Consider the following 24691-nt stretch of genomic DNA (forward strand, 5'->3'; position numbering starts at 1 on the left):
GGTCGACACCACCCCGACTACGGGCGAAGGAAGGAGAAGGACACGTTGTGGGAGGAGAGTAATGCTACCTAGGAGGTTTGAGGAGTTCAGCATGGACAACAAGTAAGACTGTTCTTATTGTAGTGGGGGAACTGTAGTTCATGCTTTGCAAAGGAGGGAGATGCGGTGTGTAGCGGTCTGGTCTGCGACGCACACTGCGTGTGACGTCAGCGGACTTCCGGGGGCGGCCATTTTAGGATCGGCATTAGCGCGCCGATTTCAACGAGATCGTAGCTCCGAGCCGGCGCTCCCGTTAGTGTATGTAATCCCATAATAAACCCCCGTTACCTCCGCAGCAATGAGTGGTCTCCTCATTTACATAGGAAAATTGTGTGGTGACCCTATACTTTACAACAAGCGCTGTGCAGGCAAAACCTAAAAGGCTTAAACTGGCTTCGAGCCCACCCATGACTTGCTTTTACTGACCCTGGGTGGGCTCCGGCGTTCCTCTCGTTTCCTTGCTTTCCTGTTGGTCAGCGCCTCTTCCTCGGCCTTCTCCTGGAGCTTCGCAGTGTGTCCCTGGCGTGGAGCATGAACTAAGTGCAGCTTTCTGCGGCCGGTGTCCTTCCACTGGCCAAAGGCTCCTCCAGGTGCTTTTTACTTTATATAATAATACAAAAATCGACATACTCCTATTGAGTGCATGTCCCTGCAGTCTCTCTCCGTCACTCCCACCCTCCTCCCGCTCTGGGTTGTTTCCCCCCAGACTTTCCTTCTCTTCCTGCGCTGGCTGTTGCCTTCCCACCCTCCTCCGAGGTGTCTCACCACTCCATCTCCACCTGCCGTCGTTATCACACCACATTGATATCGCAGGCTGCGGTAAACAAGGCTTAAGCAAAACAAGCATTTGCAATGCAATCGGTCTTGCCTGTGGGACCTTATATGTATCTAGCTATGCAGCACATTAGCCCGGGAGCTGAAACATCTACTGTTCTTTAACATGGAGGGAAAATAAGCATCAAACTGGGTGACACGCCAGGTATGGGAACACATGGGGAGAAATATTGCCTTTCAGCGGGAAAAGGTATAGTCCAAAGCTTTGTTTACAATATAAAATCAGGACCTTCGGTGGTCATATCACTGAAAATACAAGATTTGAAAAAAATATTATTGTCTACGGGTGCTCATGAAAGATAATTTCTATGGCCTGGAATCTAGAGAATGCTAAAGCGATTCTGGTATTTTACTGACGTCTGCTGGTTGTGTTCTATCAAGAAAGTTGAATAGAGGCAGTATTTTACTGACCTCTGCTGGTCAGTTAAATACAGGCAGTTGAACAGAAAAAAAAAGTCCCTAAGCGGAAGCAGACAAGTCCTAGGGCTGATCTCCAGAGCCGGCAAAGTACATACACATATAAGTGTATTCTAAAGTATATACAAGAGGTCTTGAATGCTCGACCTAAAAGGCACAAGCACTGCCTACCCGAGACCTAAAATCATGGGTGATAAGGTGGTTGCTGATGCCAATGATAGCTGTCCATAAATATATCTTTAAGTTGCATTTTCTGGACTAATTATCATATGAACACATCACCCAATGCCTCCTGGAGCAGTAGGCTAGGTTTTTTTTGTGTTTTGTTTTTTTACGTTTATATAAAGCAAAGAAATCACTGGGACAACTATCCTATTTACAGGTAATGACTCTTGGACAGGGCCGAGTGGTTTGGAGCGCTGCCATGTCTGCAGTGGTTTCCTGGAGGCTGGCAGAAGGGATGGTTTGCAAAGTTCTCCAGTCAGAGTCTCATGAAGCTGGGCCCTCCTCATCTACTACTGACGCAAGAGGGTCCGAGTACCTGGTCTGAGGCAATGATAATCAATAGAAAGGATTTGAAACCCAATCATAAACCATGGTCTTGCCTTTTTTATTCCAAATGCAGCTAAGTGCATCAGGTATTAAGAAGCGCAGGAGGTCTGTTGGTCCATCGCATCTTGGACGCACATGCTGTTTCCCTTACTAAATGAAACACTGCCTGTCCTTGGGAAGCGGGCTCATTGTGATTGCAGTGACCCTTGTACAATGGGTTTAAAAGGAAACAACTTCATTCAGGTGAGGGTCGGTGGTGCAACTCCACACCCCATGTCGTGTGTTCCCAGTATGCAGACTCTTAAAGGTAAATACGGCGTTTCCTGTGGCTAACAGTGCCTTCCCCAAAGGCCTTTGGTGACGAGTCCGTTTGCAGATGAGGGATCTCCTTAACACTCCCCGTGCTGCAGGCCTTTCAAACATGCCCTGACATCTGCCCACAAACACGTAATAATAACTTGCCTCTGTCCCTTAGGCGGACAACCCGAGCAGGGTCTATGCATCAACTTGGAAGTGGACAACAGACACCTGACCGCAAATACATAGAACGAGAACTCGCTATGTATGGCAGACTGTAGCCCCGCCCCCCCGAAAGAAAACATGGACATATGGATGTTTGTTGTCTGCCTGGGAAAATACGTGAATTGCCCAGCATCACCGGATGTTGTGCGTGTGGCGGGACTCTAACCTTGCTCCCTAACCCCCCATCGTCAGCTCTGGTTGGTACGCCACGTCCTCTGCGGGAAACAAGGGCATCTGCATGTTTTTTATATGCCTGGGCAATTAAGTGACTTGCCCGGGGTCACCGCATGTTGAGCTTATGAGGGGACCCGAACCTGGTTTCTCATCCCACAATCAGCAGGTCAAGTTATGCCCCATCTTGTTAACATAATTAGGTACTTTGCACCCATGAGGGCGTGTCACGGACACCTGCCCACACATCCACGATGACAACTTGCTTTATCTGGCAATGTGCACAGACCCTTGAAGGATGAAAGGCTGAGCTGAGCTGCTTTCCCACAATTAATAAAGCTTTCTTAGCCAGTGAACCGTATGATGAAAGGCGGGGCTGCACTGACCACATTCGTGGGAAACACAGGCCGGGGCTGTTCAAATGTGATGGGGTGCAACAGACACCTGCTTGCACATGCCTAATACGGTCTTATCCGACCGAGTGTACATGCTCTGCAGGATGAAAGGCCATGCTGCACTGCCAACCTCCGTGGGCAACACAGGCAGGTGCCATTCAGTAACGTGGTGGGGGGGAGGGGGTGCAGCAGCACCTGCCTGGCAAATATTTAATAACGCCAGCAAACTCTCCTGGGGGCCCACGCCGAGACTCGAAGCCGGGTCTCCAGGACCACAGTCAGCAGCTCTGTTTCTTATGCCACACCCCTCCTAAAGGCTGAGTGGAGTCAAAGGGGTTCAACCTGTGACCATGCCATTAAATACATATTCCTGGAGTGAATGCTTTATCCTCAGAACCACCAGCGCAGACTAACGCGGGAGCAGTGAAAGCCTTCAAAAACACAAGCAGACACAGCCATAAACTACGTTTTTCGGGCGGTATTTAACGGATCATTTCGACTTTTATTGGCTTGAAATAGTCCCTCTAGCTACTTGTGCCTTTTTTGTAAATCGTGAAAACAAACAGAACAGAATAAAAGGGAAAAAAACAGTAGCGAGTGAACTACGGATTATGTGCAAGAAGCTACTTGAGAATCTGCAGCTATGTATGTGAAAAATATCAGATGTTTTCATTGACACATATTTATTCACCATTCCAAAGAGGTCCGACCCCTGGGCAGTGCCGACCTTTTGAATGACTGCGCACTCGCCATATAGCGTAGGCCAACCGTTGCGCGCGGAGCGTCTACTCTTCCTAATCCGCCTACGGTGTCGGCTAAGAGCACTGGACTGTGCCCACTTACAGCCCCCGCTGTGCCCTGTAGGCTCTATGTGCCCAATTCAAATAAAAAAGGAACATGTTACATAGAGCCCTCGGCGCCGGCTACTCGCAGAGCCAATGAACCTGATGGAATAGAACATCCTGCGACTATCGCTACTGACTCACTGGATGAGGCGACTGTGGGCACATTCCTCGATGCTTTAATTGCCCTACGGGGTTGCGAGGACATTTATTTTGGGAGTGTGCCAGTCTGCATATCAGCCTAACGTTCTATCCTCATACGCCCTAAGTAACGGCCACACTCGAAATACCCTCTGTGGGGCCCCAGCGTGTCTTGAGTGCTCCCATCCTTCCTATCCTATTGCAGTATTGGAACCCCGTACGCACGTGCCTGTGGTCTTTTTAGGTGAAGCTTAGGCCGGCTAGACAAGCTTTAATAAGCGCTCGGCCCCCTCGAAAGTGGCGCAGGATGCCATGATGATGGTATAGGCTGCAAGCACGAACTCAAAGACTGGCATGATACAATCCTTTGATGGGTGCCTGTAGTGTCGCGATACTCGTCCCTGACGTGATACGCGATGGTGTGCACGTCAGGGCACGTTCGTTGTACGTGCAGTAATAAATATGACGTCACGCAGACACGTAGGGAGAAGCGCCACGGCTGCGGAGACGGCAAGCAAGCAACACAAGTGTCCCGTGTGGTTATTGGGCTCCACGTGCTAGGCCTGCACCACGAGCCTATCTGCTTAGGCCCCCAGCGACACCACAAGTTGGCGACGAGGGAGCGATCGTGCCCCCGCTCAGAATCGGCGCGTCCGGTTGGTGTGGCGGCCGTTAGCGCTCCTCGCTTGCGGTGCTCGTGCCCCGCCGGAGCGCGCTGCAGTCCCCGCGCTGATAGCCCGCCCAGGACGTGCGCGGAAGCGCCGGAGCGCTCCGTTGTGGTTGGCTGCTCGCGCTGGGGCCGTCTCTGCCATCGGCGCCCCAGCGCGTTTCAAGGACCTCACGTGCCCTGCCCTCCTGACCTGGGGAGCGCGCAGCATCTGCCATGCCCTGCATCCACACAACGGAAGCAAGACAGTGAAAAACACACAGCGTCGTCTTGCTCACCGGAGGCCCAGGAAGGTAGGGTCAAGTGCCCTTGAGCTTGCATAAACCCTCAATATCGCAGGACAAGGGAGGGGCTGGCCCACACACGCCCCCCTGGGGAATCTGAGCTGCCCAAGGGAGAAGAGGTCTCGCCTAGCGCCAGCCACACACGTGCCAGAAGGTCTCGCCCAGGGGAATCTGAACTGCCCAAGGGAGAAGAGGTCTCGCCTAGCGCCAGCCGCACACGTGCCAGAAGGTCTCGCCCAGCGTGAGGGCGCACGAGAGAGGGAGGTCCAACCCTGCGCAAGCCACGCACGCGCAACATGGCGACAATCCCGCCAATAGAGCCGTTCTCCGTCGAGGGGTCCCCATCGACGGTAGCAGCCCGGTGGAGAGACTGGGAGGACAGAGTGCGCATCTTCTTCGAGGCCACGAAGGTCCACAGAGATCAAAAGAGCGCAATGATAATTCACCTAGGTGGAAAAGAAATTCACAACATAGTGAAGACGCTCGCGGAAGCCACCCCCAAGACGCACACGACGCTCATAGCAGCTCTCAACCAATACTTTGAGCCAATGGCAAACCGCGACTATGAACGCTTCATATTTCGCCAGGCGCGCCAATCGCCGGAGGAGTCGCTCGACAAATTCTACGCTCGTCTAAAGAACTTAGCGGCCACCTGTGGGTTTCGAGACGAGACGGAGGAGATAAGAGGCCAGATAATACAAGGGTGTGCGTCCGCCAAGCTCAGGGAGAGAATCTTGGAGGAATCCGGTAAGCCCCTAGCGGACATCCTGACGATGGGCCGAACGAAGGAACTGTCCAAGGCGCGCGCTGCGCACATGGAGGCGGCACTGCAAGTGCCAGTGAAGGCCGAGCCGGTCAATGCCGTGGCAGTCAAGCCGAAACAGAGGTGGCCCCGACGAAAGCCAGCCCGGCTGCTCAAGAACAGCAAAAGTCCTGTGGATACTGTGGTGGCTCACCCCACGCCCCGTCGAAGTGCCCAGCAAGAGGGACCAAATGCAGAGGGTGTGGACGCTTCAACCACTTTGAGAAAGTGTGCCGATCGAAGGGTTTCCGAAAGCCCCGCCAGGCCGTGCACACGGTCGAGGAAGGAGGTCCGGGAGCCAGCGACATGGACGACGATGAAGAGGAGGAAAAAGTCATACACCGGGTGCACATGATAGGCACGGCGGCCCGCCGGACTAGGAGACTGCCGCAATGCAGCATCCGAGTAGGGTCAGAGGAAGTTACAACAGTGGTAGACACAGGAGCCAGCATCAACATCATGGCTGCCGCAATGCACAAGTCCATGCGTCCACAGCCCCCACTACAACCCTCGACTATCACGGTATTCGCCTATGGACAGGAAGAACCGTTAAAGGTACGAGGAAAGTTCAGAACGGTGATATCCCATGGGACAAGGTCCATCACGTCGAACGTCTACGTCACCGAAGACGGGCAAGGCATGCTCCTGGGCTGTCGAGCGGCGGAAGATCTGGGAGTGGTAACCTTCGCGTTTGGGGTACACCAAGAGTCAGTACACCACACTCTGGAGGAGTTCGAGGAAATCTTTCAAGGGATAGGCAAGTTCCGGGGGAAAGAAGTTCACCTACATATCGATCCCACGGTCCAGCCGATAGCACTCCGGCATCGCCGCATAGCATTCCACCTCAGGCCACTGGTGGAAGCGGAATTGAAGAAGCTTGAGGCAGCGGGGATCATTGAGAAAGTATCCGGACCGACCCCGTGGGTGTCGCCAATTGTCGTGGCGAAGAAACCCAAGCAGCCAGGCGCTGTCCGTATATGTGTGGACATGAGGCTCCCGAACGTTGCCATCAAAAGGGAGCGACACATCACCCCGACTATCGATGACATCGTTGGGGAGATGGCCGGCGCCAAGTGGTTCTCAAAGCTGGACCTACGCTCGGGATATCACCAATTAGTTCTGGACGAAGCGTCCCGGAACATAACAACGTTCTCCACCCATGTAGGTCTGAGGCGATACACGAGGCTGAGCTTCGGGGTATCGAGCGCTGCGGAGGTGTTCCAGAATGTAATACAGGAGCTGATCGCTGGAATCCCCAGGGCGCTCAACGTCAGCGATGACATCATGATACACGCCACGACGGTAGCGGAACACAACGAGAGGCTGGTGCAGGTGCTACGACGAATACGAGACGCAGGCCTCACACTACATCGGGAGAAGTGCGAATTCCTGTGCCGGAAGATCCAGTTCTTCGGCTACATCTTCTCAGCTGATGGCGTCAACCCCGATCCGGACAAGGTCAAGGATATCAAGGAGGCAGCCACTCCTGCAAATGTCACGGAGGTGAGGAGTTTTCTAGGAATGGTGAATTACTGTGGCAGGTTCATCAAGGATCTAGCGAACCTCACAGCGCCACTGAGAGAACTCACAAAGGAATCAACCCCCTGGACATGGAACAGTGACCAGAGTAGAGCATTTGAGGAAGTCAAACACGCACTCTCAGAAGCCACGACGCTGGCCTTCTTCGACCCGGCCAAGCTGACACAGATTGCCGTCGATGCCGGTCCAGTCGGGCTGGGCGCAGTCCTGCTGCAGCGGAAGACGAATGCCGAGGAGTGGGCCCCGGTGGCCTTCGCCAGCCGGTCACTCACTGAGACGGAGCAGAGATACTCTCAAATAGAAAAGGAGGCGATCGCCATTCATTGGGGGTGTCGTCACTTCCACTTGTATGTCTATGGCAAACCCTTTGTTGTGACCACCGACCATAAGCCATTGGTCTCCCTGTTCGCAGGCACCTCAACGAAGCCGCCGCCAAGGATAGAGAAGTGGATGTTGCAACTGCAGGACTACAACTGCAAGATTGAGTACCAGCCGGGTGCGCGAAACCCGGCAGACTACCTATCTCGCCACCCCCGCACAGCAACTCCAAGAGAAATAAAAGAGGCGGCAGAAACAGAAGAGTACATCCGGTGCGTCACGGCGCGGTCATGCCCCCGGCCAGTGTCCATGGCTAGCCTGTCCCAGGCCACCAGTGAAGACGAGTGCCTACAAAGAGCGAGAATGGCGGTCCGAGACAACAGCTGGACCCGCGCCCGAGAGGAGTGGAAGAGCCTGACGCCTCAGGCGAAGCAGATAATGGAGAGCTTGTACCACGTGAGGACAGAACTGACGGAAGACGAGACTGGATGCCTGCTGAGAGGCCACCGGCTGGTCATACCGATGTCCCTCACCCAGAGTGTGGTGGATCTAGCCCATATCGGTCACCAGGGCATGGTCAAGACTAAGTCACGACTCCGAACCAAAGTATGGTTCCCTCTCATGGACGAAATTGTGGAGGCTACCGTTTGAGAGTGCCAGGCGTGTCAGCTAACCGGTGAAATGCCCCGGCCGGCCCCTGTGGTGATGGAGCCTCGCCCGAGGAGGCCCTGGTCAAAGATCAGCGTCGACTTCGGCAGCCTGCCAGACGGACGGCACACCTTGGTGGCCATAGATGATCACTCCAAGTATCCGGAGGTTGAGATACTGACTGTTCTGAGTGCTCAGGAAGTAATCCCGAAGCTCGAGAAAATCATGGCAACCCATGGCATTGTTAAAGAGATCAGAACCGATAATGGATCACCGTTTCAGAGCCAAGACTTCGCGGTGTACCTACAGGCTCTCGGGATTCACCACCGGCGAATCACCCCCCGATGGCCTCAAGCGAACGGAGAAGCAGAACGCTTCATGAGGACCCTCAACAAAGTGATACGGATCGCCCACGAAAAGAGCCAGTCTGTAGAACTTGCCATTTTCACATTCCTCCGTAGCTATCGCCAAACGCCCCACTCCATCACGGGAGTGGCTCCCGCGCACTTGCTAATGGGGCGGGTTGTCACCGATTCAATACCACATCACCCAGAATGGCAGCCCGAAACTCCCAATGACAGTGCCATTGATGCGCATCGACGTGGAGCGTTTGCCCAAGCCGACGCCCGCCGGAGGGCTGTGTCCTCACCAATAGCCCCAGGTGACCATGTACTAATTCGCAATCGGGTGCCAGGGGGCAAATTTCGTTTGAATTTCGAACCTCAGCCCTGGATGGTGGAGAAAGTCCGAGGCACGTGCGTGACAGCCCGGAAGGGTGCTGAAAGAATAACGAGGAACGTCTCATTCTTCAAGAAAATTCCCGTGCCCTCCGGAGGGGATGAACGACGCCAGGACAGGGTCATGAGGGACATGCCGCGAGAGGAAGGACTCTCAGAACCCGAGGGCCAGGCGGGTGAGAGAGTAGAGCCCACAGGTCAAGGACATGACACTACGCAGCACCGGCCAGAGACCTTGCCGCCTGGAGTAGCGGGCGTGCCCGAGGCCGGAGAGAACGACGCAGAGGATGACTCTGGGAGCGGAGGTCAGGATGCTGCCGTGGAACGTGGCGGAGTGCGATACGACCTGAGGCCGCACCCCGCGCCCTCTTGCCGGTTACGAGACTACGTAAAGTAAGACTGTTTAAGTTTTATTGTTGGGACTTTAAGCTGCAGAGTGAGGGACACTGTGAAACCTGTTGTCCATGCCTGGGGGTGTAATCACGGACCCGGGGGGTTGTATCATGTGTTTTTGTTTTGTGTGTTGGGGAGGAATGTAGTGTCGCGATACTCGTCCCTGACGTGATACGCGATGGTGTGCACGTCAGGGCACGTTCGTTGTACGTGCAGTAATAAATATGACGTCACGCAGACACGTAGGGAGAAGCGCCACGGCTGCGGAGACGGCAAGCAAGCAACACAAGTGTCCCGTGTGGTTATTGGGCTCCACGTGCTAGGCCTGCACCACGAGCCTATCTGCTTAGGCCCCCAGCGACACCACAGGTGCCCCTGAGCAAAACCACCCACCTGCAACCCCAGATACAATCGCATCAGAGTCCGGCGCTCAAACTTTAATAGATGTTTTTGAGCAATTCCGAATTAGAAAAGGAGTTATTCAGTGTATGATAAGCAGCAACCCCTCCAAAAGACCCATACAAGGGATGGGCCCCTTTGCCAAACATTGCAAATGTGCACAGGACATTGGATCGCGTCCTTCCCCCGTCCTGCCATCGTTCATTCTACCGACGATGTACATTTCTAATTACAGTCACAAAACATGGGGGCGGAAGTTATCACAGAAGGACGATGGCTCATACATGGCACTATCAGCACCCCTCCTGGTACAAACATCAAAGCCAACTTAATTACCAGAAAAAAACGTTCTTTTTTATTTTAATGATGTGTAATTTAAGTCAATCCGAGGGTCGAACCCATGACCTTGATGCTACTAGCAGGAACCAACAGCGCTAACTGGTCGACACCGAGGCACTTGTCGGTCATTTAGAGATATGTGCGCTATTGTTACAATGCAGGCGCAGGGAAAGATGGATTCGCATCGGCTGCAATTATCTAGGCCACTGTTGGCGGCTAAATCGTAGTACATGATTTTAATAGCCTGCGTTTCATTTTCGTCATCAAACAGCTTGGTGTTCGGTCGGCTAGCCCTCCTGCCCGTAAGCGCTCGTAGGCACCTCTGTGTTTGTCCGAAAGGCAGCCAGTCTCCCAACGCGAGCTGCCCCGATCGATTTTTCTTGGCCCCAGGCAGGCTGCTCCTGTTGCATCCGGAAGGCCCGCCCGGTTTTGCTTTCCTCGTTGCACTTCGAGTGGCAGCCGCGAGTGTTTCTGCCGCTGCTCCTGGGCACCTGTCTCCCATTACAGCTAGCCACCTCCTGTGGTTCCCCCTTCGACGAGCTTCGTTGTCTTTCGTCACTTTCTTTTGTGTTCCGTCTTCCTCCTGCCGCGGGAGGATTGAATGCCAGCGCGATGTCATCGTATCTCTCTGCCAGCCGGGCTCGCTGCAGGAGCTGCTCTCTGTCGCCCATGGTGCGTGGCGGGCGGTCTCGGGCAGTCCGAGAAGCGCCTTTCCGGTCACCGATAGGGAAGGGCGCACCCTTGGCTTGGCGGGAGCGGCCCCAAGCCTTGAGCCCTGACAGTTAGGTACTCTGCGTAGCTCACAAGCTCGCGCTGACTAGCTGGCTGGGTTGACCACGCGACACCCACCCGGGCATTTTAACTAAAAAAACAACCCATCAAACCTATTGCAATGCAATAATCCATGTAAAAAGAATCAAATTCCTCCCTTCAGTACCGGTGGCAAGAAGGCAGGAAGGGGGAGGGGTTCGAGAAGTTACAGACTGCGTGAGGGGGCGGGGGAGGGGACAAGACAGGGAAGAAAATAGTGCAGGAGTAAAGGGGATGATAGCAATAGAAGGATACAAATGATGACATGCTCCTCATGAGGCGGGACTAACAAGCCCAAAACCAATCGGAAGGCAGCATTTAGGACCTAAGCCAATGAAAAACAAAGGCGGAGAGTGTGCAGAGCTTACACAAAGCTTCCACACTAAAGTGTATACTGCATGCCTCGCAAAGCCACGCTAGGCGAGACCTAAAAAGCGCTACAACATCCGTACTAGGCACTGCAACTTTTTTTTTTTTCTGTAAAACACGTGTATTTTGTTGCTTGGTTTTTGAATGAAAGGCAGGGGTTGCAAGAAGGGTGTCCTTTGATATGGAGTCACATGGTTAGTGTGCATTATTTTGTATTTTTTAAGGTTTAATAGATTTATTTTTTTCTTTTCTTTTATGTCCTGGGGTGTTGCCTTAGTTTTGTTAGAGGGCCTAGTAGCAGTGGAACAAGCCAATTACTTCTTGGAATTTCGCCGGCATGATTGCTCTTTAATCTCAACAGTCACTTGTGAGGTACGGCTTTGAATTCCTGCAAATTGAATTCAGCCTTATTGTGAGAAAATGGGGTTCTGTTGCAGTACCCCCTCACTTTTGCCTGGCTTTTGATGCAACTTTGACTGTAGAGTACTGGGTTCCTGCTAACCAGGTTATCAGTACCAGTGTTCTTTCTCTGAAAACATGTCCTAAATTGATACCCCCCCTGTGTGTGGGGGTTGGGGTGGGGGAGAAGTGAACCTCTCCCTGACCTCATCTCAAACCACCCTAAAAATGGGTCAGATGATGGAGTGGTCCTGTCAGACACCCTCACTGCCCAGCAGCAAACTGATTGCAGGCAAGTCCTGAATCGGTTTGCTGAGCTCTTCTTGACCCCTGGTCCCAGACTAACTGGTGGCACATGTGGACACTGGGGACAGCCTACATGTCTAAAACAATCTACAGGCAATCTGATCATGTTAAGGAGCGCATCAAAGTTGAAGTAACCAAGATGCTGGAATTGGGAGTCCTTGAGCCAACTGGGAGCCTAGCCCAGTTGTTTTAGTCCCCAAACCTCACACCCAGGGAGGATTGAGATGAGGTTTTGTGTGAACTGTAGGCACCTCAATGCAGTAACCAAAACAGTTGCACACCCAACTCTTAGGTTTCAGCATTGATTGACCAGTTAGGGGCAGCCAAATATCTGAGTACTTTTGATATGACATTGGGGTACTGGCAGATAGGACTGACTCCTAGACCCAAAAAGAAATCGGCATTCTTGACCCAAGATGGGCATTACCAGTTTACTGTTATGGCCCTTGGTTTAAAGAATGACCCTGCCAACTTCCAAAGGTAGGTGAACAAAGTCGTTGCTGGGCTGGAGATCTTTAATGCAGATTATCTTGACGGTATTGCTGTCTTTAGCACCTCCTGGTAGGACCACCTGATCCACCTTGGCAAGGTCATTGAGGCTCTGAAAGTGCAGGCCTCACTATCCAGGCGAGCAAGTGCCAGATAGGGCAGGGCACAGGTGCATACTTGGGCCATTTTGTAGGAGGAGGACAAGTTGAATCCTTACAACCCACGATCCAGACATTTATGGACTGGTTATCTCCAACCACCCAGACCCAAGTCAGGGCCTTCCTTGAGATGACGGTGACAGTTTTAGAACACACAAAGCTAACTAAATCATCACAAAGTGCTTGTGAAGGTACAGTGGCCTTAGAGGAGGCATTAGTGCGATGGGAAAAGTTGATCTAAATAAAATAAAAACATAAAAAGTCATAACAGAAGTTTGGAAAGAACGCCAGATGAGATAAAATCTGATTTGTTTTTTTAAAGAAGAGCTTTATAGAGCTTCAGAAGCAGAAATTCGTATTTTTATTCTTGTTTATAACTAAAGCCTTCACTCTTCTATCCCTCCACTATCCTTTTCAATCTAAATAACAGCCTAACATGTCCACTTCTCAAATTTCATATTTCACTATACTAATTCACCACTAATCCTTAATGGGTTCCAGAGTAGCATGCTACTCTCCGAAAACGCACTTCAACACCCCATTAGGGGTAACAAGCGCTATTATTTATATGCAAACCTTTGCCCCTCTTCTATCCCTCTGCTACCCTTCTCAATCCAAATAGCTGACTAACATCCTCCACTCAAACTACTTTCATATTTCACTATACGAATTCAACAATAATCCTTTAATGAGTTCCGGAGTGGTGTGCTACTCGCCCTCCCCCCCAAAAAAGCACTTGAACACCCCATCAGGGGTAACAAGCACTATATAAATGCAAACATTTTCCCTCTTCTATCACTCTGCTATCCTTCTCAATCCAAATAACTGATTAACCTATCCACCACTCAAATTACTTTCATATTTCACTATACTAATTCACCATTAATCCTTTATGGGTTCCGGAGTAGCGTGCTACTTGCCAAGAAAGTGCTTCAACACCCCATCAGGGGTAACAAGCACTACATAAATGCTAAACTTTTTTCCCTCTTCTATCCTTCTGCTACCCTTCTCAATCCAAATAACCGACTAACATCCTCCACTCAAACTACTTTCATATTTCACTATACTAATTCAACAATAATCCTTTATGGGTTCCGGAGTAGTGTGCTACTTGCCAAAAAAGCGCTTCAACGCCTTGTCAGGAGTAATAGGCGCTATATAAATGCAATTACAGTCCAATACAATACATGATGATATGAATTTTCCAATGCAAAGTGAAATTAAGAAACCTGCGGATGTGAGTTGTTTACACAGCATACAATGGATTACATGCTGCCGCTGCCCATACAGTTAAGAGCGGTGGGGCTGGGTTGTGGGTGGATTCGACAGACGACCACAAGGGAAAAATAATTTTCCCTCATCGTCGTCTGTGGAAATCCACTTTGCACCCTCCACCACCCGGCCCACCGCTCTTATCTGCACGGGCCACAGCTGATTACAAGTGCATTATTGCAGATGCAGCTGAAGCGCTTTGCCCCACAATAAACAAATTAACTTACATCAATTTAGAGGATTACAAAACGCAGGGTCCTGGGGCTGAAGTACATATCCGCATCGATGCGGCAGACGAGATGCTAAATCACTGTAATAGACTCAAAAGGCACATGTCTTTGTAGGGTAGAGCTCTTTGCTGTTCTCTTGGTTGACGGACGTGCTACGTGTTACTTGCTGAGGGCCGGAGCCAGAGTGTTTCGGCAGTCTCTGTACTCGGAGAATGTGTATCTGCTGCCCTAGACGCTGCCGTGTTGAGGTTGAAACGGATGGGGGTGAGCTCTGTGGCTGTAGACATCCGGCAAAGAGAGAGCCCAGGACCCTGTGGAAGCGGCCCAGCTAGGACTTTGTGCAGCTTGTGGGAGTACTCGGTGAGCTCTTGCTCGAGACCCCCACACTACCTGGCTCCTTTCCTGTTGCCAGGGCCTTCCATGCCCGCATTCATTATCGGGCCTCGTTAGCAAAAGAGGTGAGGGGAGGCCAGGGCATGAGTTGAGGGTACATGTGGGTGGACGGCATCCACCCACTTTTTTCACAGATTGAACGCCGTCCACCCTGCCAAGAATTTGGGCCCCACTGAATAATGTGCTGAACTCGCCCCGTTGTAATTTCCAAACACCGGGATACTTAAAGCAGCGCCTGCACATTATCTGCTTTCCATCTGCAACAAGCAACAATGTGCAGGCCGGGACGGGATGGGGCTTTCTTATTTAAGATTCCTGCTGGACCCATAATAAATGCTGAATTTGAGGGGTCATCAGGCCTCATTTTGTTCCAGTCTCTTGGCTGGGAGCAGTCAGGAGCCTCACACCTGATGCAAATGAAGCGATGGGGAAACAAATGCTCACACCTTGTTAGCACTTCACACATACTTAAGAGAGACAGCTTTTCACTTTGTTAAGTCCCTGTTTAGGAGATATGCATGCACTGTAAGAATATCAGATGTGATGGTCTTTCCCAGTATTTACACAAAACAAATTGCACTTATACAGAGCTTACTTCCGCTGAGGAGGCGTTGAAATAATTTAAGTACCACTATTGTTTCTTGTATAGCCCTACTCATTCCAATGCAGGGTGCCAGAGCGCTTTACATCAGCATGTGCATATTACATGTACAATAAATGATATAGGTTTGTAAATGAATGTACAGGATGTGGTACATTAAACTGTGTGATTGCAAGGTGTAGAAGTCACATATCATCTTCCATAGCTCGCTGTGCTATTATCCTCGCAATGCGCTCAAACGTACACATCATAGACCTGCTAAACATATACGTGAGGGCTGTGGATCTGATGCCACTTCCTGTAAAGTCGTGGCTCGTGATGCCACTTTCTTTGTCAATTGCCGTGATGCCAAGCGTGATGTCATGTGCTCCATGATGTCATGCGCCGTGATGTTACGCGCGGTGATGTAGTGCGCTGTGATGTCGTGCGCCGTGATGTCACTTGCATACTGCCCAAGTAGGTTATTCCCCCACTTCTTTCTTTTGAGACGTGACGGCAGGCGGCCACACCTGCGGCGGCCGGCAACTGCCCTGGAGTACGAGGTGGAGTCGGAGCAAGGAACTAGTAGGTGAGCAAGGGGTATCTTCCTTAACATAAAAAGAGGGGACATGCATTAAGAAGCTAATTTGCACCAATCATTTCTCAGATACCGGGGATACACTCCAAGTACTGGTATGTGTGGCATGCACCTGACACCTGGCGTTTTGCAATATAGTGGCTTACATTTTCAAAAAGCCAGGCTGGCACCTTCAAGGGAGTCCAGTACCTGTTCCACTACAAAAGCTCAGCTTTCTTTCTAGCTGTTCGTAACTGCTAGTTGTAGGGTGACCAACTGGCATTGGTGCAAATTCAGGACGGTGAGTGTAAAAATTCAGGACAACCTTCCATAGTATATCATGGCTAAGTCAGTCCTGAAGCAGGCGTAAGGAAAGTAGCGATAACAGGGGTTATCGCTACTTTTCTTGCCGCTATGCTTCATAGCGTGGGGCTTAATGATAGGAGAAATGTCGCTTAGCGACATTTCTCCTGTCATGTTAGGTCAGGAACGCCCACTTTGCATCTCATTAGAGATGCAAAGCTGGGCGTTAGGAATTCCTACGCTAACACAAGTTTTCACGCGTTAGCATGAGTTTGCTAATTAGGTGATAAAATTATCGCCGCTTTTCGGCTGAAAACGGACGCAAAAGCGGCGATAATTCTATCGCCTCGCCTTGCTGATATGCCCCTCATTGCGCTATATAAAACTTTATAAATAAACACGACTGACATGCACTATCTGGTGCATATAAGAACATACACATTCACTGACCCAGCAATACAAACTCTGTCTGAAACACACACACTTGAAAAACACTGTCTGACACTCACTCTCACCTTCAAAAACACTTCCTGGCACGCACTTTTTACACATTCTCGAGGACACAAACACTCGCCCACAAAAACTGACTGCGAATCAAGAGGAAAGACGCAAGGGAGATTTAAAATAAGACAGCAGCATGCAACCCCGAGCATTTTAGGCAAGGGAGCCTCGGGCTCTGTGAGGCAGCACACACTTGGTCGAGGCCCCCCGGCAGCCTCGAGCCTGCAGCAATGCCCAGGGAAGAACTTTAGCAACACTACAGGCAGCTGATTTGCGCTGCCGCCTACACTAAAAAACACATATTGTAGGTAACATCAACTGTAGGTAACACAGTGTTTATCTGATTTACTTCATATTCCGAGGCCCGTCTGCTTCCTCAGACTCCAGTCCTGGCCTGCACAGTCACTCCTTCTCACTTCACGGGAGCGGGAGCGGAGGGGACGGTCATGATTAGGATTAAGATTTTTAATTCACTGCAGCCACGCATTTGTATGAGTAGCGCTGCCATGATTTGCCGCAACCAAGAGGGAACATTAGCTCCAGCAGCACTACCAGAACGTGAAGTCTCACCATATGCCGGCAGTCAAAGCCCTGCTTGCAGCAATGTCCTGGCACTATCATCATGAAAAACATTTCACGGACAGTTCACGCCACCAAGACAGTCTAAAGGTACATAAGAGATCTAAGAAGTCACATACCGGAGAATGAAGCGCCACGACAAGCTTCTGAGTGAAGCTCAGCAGTGTCCGGTGAGATGCCTACGCCGCACATGACGGGTCACTACTCATGACAGCTTTATGAAGCTCAGCAGCATCCGGTGAGATGCCTGCGCCGCACACGACCGGTCATTACTCATGACAGCTGTAAACATGTCTCTATAAAATAGTGCTCAACCACCATATAAAGTATGCCGCAAGTACACGATCCGGATGGGCGAACCGAAAAGGAGACAGGGAGGGAACAAACAAGCCTCACTTCTAATAGAAAGCGAGCGTTTAGCATAAAGTGTGATGCGCGCCAATCAAAAGCATGGGCGGAGCTCCCACTCCACTTCTGAAATCATCTTGACAACAATAGATCTCGCAGAGCGAGCAGCGCATGCGCTGCAACGCTAGGCGAGACCTAAAAAAGTCCCCTACTCGGACTCAGACAAAAATCGAATGATTGCTTTAGTAGACATCGACTCAAAGATTTTCGCCGGCATCTTATTACACGAATTGAAATGCTGGACAGAAGAAGCTGGCTTGATTCCATTAAACCAAACAGGCTTTCGACCCAAGTCAAGTGTGACAGATAATCTTAGGTCTCTTTCCATGTTGATAGAGAAATGTACTCAGAAAAAGCAACTGTTCCACACAAGCTTTATTGAATTCTCAAAAGCTTTTGACCACATGGATGTGAATTTGCTGTGGTGGAAACTGGTGTCATGGAACATCCCAGCAAAACTTGAACGAGCAGCACAGCTCTTGTATTCTGGTACCAGGTTAAAGGGGAGCCTAGGCTCGAACAAAGGCCTATCCTCAGCAATAAGAACTGGGCGAGGTCTTAAAAAAGGGTCTGTACTCGCTCCACTCGTGTTCAACTACTTTATTTCTGACCTGAGCAAAATGTTGAACGAGGCTCACTCACATCCCCCAAAATTGGGGCAACAATTGCTGAAGACACTACAATATACAAATGATATAGTTCTCGTGAACATAATCCCAATTGGTTTGAAAAAATTGTTAAATGCGCTGGCCCTATGCTGCATAAAAAAACGGATGAAAGCAGTGCTTAATTTGAGCCTGTGGTTTCCGGTGCTCAGCACCGGCACTTACTTGTCAGCATTGGCAGTTATAACAGTCTGCCACATGGCGTAGCTATTTGTCTAATTTAGTCTTGAGCACAACAGCAGCTGTTTATTAATTTACAATGACTAATGCCTGCCTCCCATGCCAGTCTTAAAGCTTTGAGGATTTGTAATAGTCTGAATTGCTTGTAGGAGTGTGATGGTTAGTAGTTGTGTTGGTAATATCATCGGCAGAACTGCCATGGGCAAAGAGTGGTGCAAGTTACAGTGGCCTCCTAAAGAGGACCCTGACACTTATATTTTTACAAATTAGGCACTGGATGGCAAGGAATCTTATACAAACTAGTTATCTTTGGAGGCAGTCATAAGAAGAAGCCAAAACAGTATTTGGGAGGCAACTTGGTAGAAAAAAGTTCCAACTACAAATACTCAGGGATCTAGCTCCAAGATAGGCATTTCCCCACACTCCTACTATATACATTAAAACCTAGCGCGGATTCACATATCACTGCTTTTAAAAAAAGACAGAATAAAATACCCACGCCAACCTCCTGGGGAAGCTAAACTTATTTTGTAACAACTCTCAGTGCAAGGTTTTCTGCCTCATATTCCGCCTTCCGCAGCATATCGCACCAGCACAGATTTGCCTAGAGTTCGGACTACAAAAGCAAGCGCTAGTCCAGCAAGGCGTCCTTCTTCAGTCTATGTCGTCACGAAGAGGGAGTGCCAGACACACTAAAATCATTAATCTGGAAAGAGATTCAAGATGGCTGCAAAAAGAATGGTTGGGTCCCTGCCAGAAGTGAGGCTTTAGAGATGGGAAGCAAACAATAAGCAATAAGCAAACAAATTAAAAAGCCCAAGCACTTGTGGTCATGTATCAATACATACCAATTGCTGATTCCACAGAACTACCTATTTGAAACTAACAGTGATATTGATATAGTCGATGTCTATATGAATAACAATACATTCATGTATGCAAATTTTATGAACTCCACATCAACCCGACCCAGAAATACGTTGTTAGGCAGGCTCTGAGACCCAGGCATGAGGTCCCTGATTGACATGTCACAGTTGGGGTGGCACATAGTCGGCAGATAAACGCACGAACATGAAATCCCAGATCAGTCCGACAGATAGGTGCAGCGACACCACAATGGTCCAGGGAGATCAGCCCCAATGAAGCACACATGGCCGGAAGGGTACATACACTCCCAAAACACCATAAAGTCAGATGTCACACAAAATTAGGGACATATAGCCAATCAGGAAACAGCACACACAGTATACACAGTGATCACGAGCTCCCCATGCCAGAAATCTGTGTACGTTTCCCACTGGCCGCATCGTGTCCACTCAAGGTGGAGGCTCACGTGGACTTCCTATCAGATACATGAATTTACGATTTCACAGACAGCGGTTCACATTCCTTACCGAAAAAGGATCGACGTAACTATTTATGACATTCAATGAATTGTATAGAAACCCATTTCAGATCGACAGTAAGTTGAGACAGTCCTCAGACCCTGTGCCTGTGAATGTTCTCCGCCTGCACTGTTAAATTAAATGAACTGTTCCTGTTTGCGAAACGCCTCTAGTCTTTTGTTTTTCAAGGTATTCCCTGTCCCAGCAACACACTCAGAGGTCTGTCACCAACAAGCGACAAACTCCCAGCATGGCCCCAAAACCTAGCTCGATGCTGTGCAGGCGGTGCCTGGGGCCAGAAGGAACTCCTGCAAGTATTGTGCATGGGCCCTGCCTTGCAATGTGAACACAGAAAGCGGTGGTCGCGCCCTTCTTTTCTGTCTGCCCGGCTTGAGTGCCCAGGCAATAGCCTGCTTGGTACAGTTTATCACCATTGCTGAGAAACTGCCCGGAGCTGGGTGCACAACGACGCTGAGGAGGGCACTGGCTTATGGCCGCCTTGAGGGAAAATCAAGATGAACTTCGAAACCCCAGCGGAATACCGCAGTCGATCGAAAAATTCAGAAAGAGGCAACAACACGGAATCTTTAACTATGCAACGTTTGTCCCACAGTCTGAGCTGGAGAAAGTGTTGTAAAGGAATGTCTCGCCGCGGGCAAATGAACAAACACTGTGATGTCACTTGATCGCACGCTTTTGGCCCAAGAGCTATAGCAGCGGCACTTACGTATGTTTTGCGGCACACTCCAAGCACCAGCACTTTAACTTCATGTGTCATTTCTGTTGTCCTGCTGTGGGCAAACGAATACATGTTCTAATATAATCTGCGTGCACTTAATAATTGAACTGAGAGTCATAACAGCGGCCATTAAGCAAGTTTTATTGCACTTTCACTCACTGCCACTTTACCGCGGGTGTTAGTGCACTTCCATGGACAGTGCTACACTCCACCAGTGGCACCAGTGACCCCTGCGTGTGAACAATCAGCTGGCATAGCTTACACAGCAATGGCCATTTGACATGTTTAGGGGACTTTCCAAGCACTGCCACTTTAAGCACGTGTGTTATTGCACTTTTATGGACAAGGCTAGAATAGACCAATGGCACTGGGGTCCACTATCTGTATGAACAATCATCGGGTATACCAGTTAATATAAACTGACGGTGGATCTTTTTAACCCGTCATTTCACCTTGTTTGCGCAACATGAAGAAGGTTGACCTGCTGCACGCCGGGCATTTGGATGGCGCTAATAGTATAATGCATTTTTAATATGTTTTTAAAAGAGTCTTTTAACTGTGCATTTTTTAAATTTGTTCTCCCTTTTGTTTTTGCACTTTTTTTTATCATGTAAACGTTTTAATTAACTGTACAGTTATTAATAAAATTAAATCGCACATGTGATAAACACGAAATGCAGCCCAATATCAACAGAGCACAAACCCGCGCAGGAGGGAGCAGGGGAACGGCGGGGCCGCTGTTCACAAGTGTGGGGCTGACACTTTAAAAGGTGCCGGCCCGACAACACCGCGCGAAGAGTTCGATGCTGTCGCAGCGTTAAGTGTGTGTGTGTGTGTGTGTGTGTGTGTGTGTGTTTAACAGAAATAACCACTAGTTTGAATTTTGAAGAGACTGTGATATTTGATGTGATGTGTGTTGTATGACGTGCATAGCAAACGTCTTCAGGGCTCGGACGGCGCTCAAGCTCTAAGAGCCGAGCCAGACCCTGGGCTCGCCCTCCTCTAGTGGTAACCCACGCCCTCGTGTGCACACACTCGGCCACAGAGCCTGCCCCAGCACACACGTATACTTCTGAGCTACTTACCACTCTCTGGTGACTTGCCACCGCTGCACGGCGTCCGACCGATGGGAGCCAGGTGTCGCTAATGGTTCACAAGTGATGGAAGGGGGTATAAAGTCAACGAGAATCAAAAGCTCCTAACATCCCCTGCTGGTGCTGCTGCTGGTGACGCTGCCCGACAAGCCCCGTCTCGAGGCAGCTGGCCTCGCCCTCAGGATCCGTGCCCTTCTCGGCGCTACAGAGTGCACACTGCCCGTCACTGCGCGCAGACGGCCACTTTGTTTCTCCTGCCCCGCCCTCACACCTTGCTTCCTTTTGTAGACGATGGTGGAAAAAAAGCCCAAACATGCTTCCTCTTCCCCGATGCTTGAACACTCGGTGTCGTGCTGAGAGGTGGCGATCTTGGGGCGTTACTGCTGCTGGGAAGGGCTCAGCAGTGAAGTCACAGACAGGTGCAGCCCCTATAAAAACGCCTTGGCAAGCGGTGCACTGCGGCCCCCTCCCGAGGAAATACTTAAAAACGTAACACGTGAGAAGTGATGCCGTCTTGCAACGCATTTTTCGAGACGTGATCTAAAACTGCGGATCCACTGGCAGTTCTGAAGGGGCGCTCAATGCAACACGCAAACACCTCCGGGTCTGCTGGCAGGCTCCGAGCCCGTCCCCAGGGGATATTTGCTGGGGTTTGAGCCCTCATCCCCGCAGAACATTTTCAGCAGAATGGGAACAAACGCATCTTTGAGCATGGCTGTTCAGCCTGTGATGTTTTTGTTTCCCTTGTTCTCGTTTCCACCTACCAGGCTGGCGCCGGGAAACCCCTCGGGGTAACTGCGCCCTAAAAATCTAAAATAACATAACATCACATAACATAACATCTTACAGCTTCATTTTTCAATGAAAGCGAGTCAAAAACATGACGTTTTTCAGACAGTTCAAATAATTTGACGGTACCTTGCGATAGGATCAACTTATCTTTTTTTTTTTAAGTATTATTTAGGGGACACTTTTTTCTTTTATGATATTTATTTTTCAGACATACCTGTCTGCATTTTTGTTCTGTGAAACACCGCTCATCTCTTTCCTTATGAATGTTTTCTTTGTTCATAAATGGATCCTAATGTCTGCTTCCTTTGAACGCATGTAAACGCATGCGCCTTGGGATGCAAACGGCACACAGGAAAACCAGAACCGCGAGCCGACCCCGGCGCGGTCAGAGCCGTCAGAAACAGAGAAAATAACAGAGACTTCCACATGGATAACAGGGTCACTCAAGAGGATGCTAATATCCACATGGTCAGAAACAGAGATAAAACCACTCTCTGCTGAGACCATACACTAACAGAGATAATACCAGACTCTACAGAGACCATACACTGTCTGCCCAGACCATACACTAACAGAGATAATACCAGACTCTAGAGACCATACACTGTCTGCCGAGACCATACACTAACAGAGATAATACCAGACTCTAGAGACCATACACTGTCTGCCGAGACCATGCACTAACAGAGATAATACCAGACTCCACAGACCATACACTGTCTGCCCAGACCATACACTAACAGAGATAATACCAGACTCTACAGAGACCATACACTGTCTGCCCAGACCATACACTAACAGAGATAATACCAGACTCTACAGAGACCATACCCTGTCTGCCCAGACCATACACTAACAGAGATAATACCAGACTCTACAGAGACCATACCCTGTCTGCCCAGACCATACACTAACAGAGATAACACCAGACTCTAGAGACCATACCCTGTCTGCCCAGACCATACACTAACAGAGATAATACCAGACTCTACAGAGACCATACACTGTCTGCCCAGACCATACACTAACAGAGATAATACCAGACTCTAGAGACCATACACTGTCTGCCCAGACCATACACTAACAGAGATAATACCAGACTCTAGAGACCATACCCTGTCTGCCCAGACCATACACTAACAGAGATAATACCAGACTCTAGAGACCATACACTGTCTGCCGAGACCATACACTAACAGAGATAATACCAGACTCTAGAGACCATACACTGTCTGCCGAGACCATGCACTAACAGAGATAATACCAGACTCTAGAGACCATACACTGTCTGCCCAGACCATACACTAACAGAGATAATACCAGACTCTAGAGACCATACACTGTCTGCCGAGACCATGCACTAACAGAGATAATACCAGACTCTACAGAGACCATACACTGTCTGCCCAGACCATACACTAACAGAGATAATACCAGACTCTAGAGACCATACACTGTCTGCCGAGACCATACACTAACAGAGATAATACCAGACTCTAGAGACCATACACTGTCTGCCGAGACCATGCACTAACAGAGATAATACCAGACTCTAGAGACCATACACTGTCTGCCCAGACCATACACTAACAGAGATAATACCAGACTCTAGAGACCATACACTGTCTGCCGAGACCATGCACTAACAGAGATAATACCAGACTCTACAGAGACCATACACTGTCTGCCCAGACCATACACCAACAGAGATAATACCAGACTCTACAGAGACCATACACTGTCTGCTGAGACCATACACTAACAGAGATAATACCAGACTCTACAGAGACCATACACTGTCTGCTGAGACCATACACTAACAGAGATAATACCAGACTCTACAGAGACCATACACTGTCTGCCCAGACCATACACTAACAGAGATAATACCAGACTCTAGAGACCATACACTGTCTGCCGAGACCATACACTAACAGAGATAATACCAGACTCTAGAGACCATACACTGTCTGCCGAGACCATGCACTAACAGAGATAATACCAGACTCTACAGAGACCATACACTGTCTGCCCAGACCACACACTAACAGAGATAATACCAGACTCTACAGAGACCATACACTGTCTGCCCAGACCATACACTAACAGAGATAATACCAGACTCTACAGAGACCATACACTGTCTGCCCAGACCATACACTAACAGAGATAATACCAGACTCTACAGAGACCATACACTGTCTACCCAGACCATACACTAACAGAGATAATACCAGACTCTACAGAGACCATACACTGTCTGCCCAGACCATACACTAACAGAGATAATACCAGACTCTACAGAGACCATACACTGTCTGCCCAGACCATACACTAACAGAGATAATACCAGACTCTACAGAGACCATACACTGTCTGCCCAGACCATACACTAACAGAGATAATACCAGACTCTACAGAGA

At 49.7% G+C, this 24691-nt stretch overlaps 1 protein-coding gene across 1 annotated transcript in view; it reads right to left on the bottom strand.

Annotated features, from left to right (window-relative positions):
• The window catches only part of LOC146813814 (beta-1,3-galactosyltransferase 2-like), a 202163-nt gene extending 180465 nt beyond the window's left edge, over positions 1-21698 (bottom strand). Inside the window, exon 1 of the mRNA XM_085609121.1 lies at positions 21468-21698. The gene's annotated coding sequence lies outside the window, so the exon portion shown is untranslated. The remainder of the gene's footprint in view (positions 1-21467) is intronic.
• Between the last annotated feature and the right edge of the window lie 2993 nt (positions 21699-24691).

The sequence above is a fragment of the Triturus cristatus genome, chromosome 6 (assembly GCF_964204655.1).
Source record: "Triturus cristatus chromosome 6, aTriCri1.1, whole genome shotgun sequence".
NCBI lineage: Eukaryota > Metazoa > Chordata > Amphibia > Caudata > Salamandridae > Triturus > Triturus cristatus.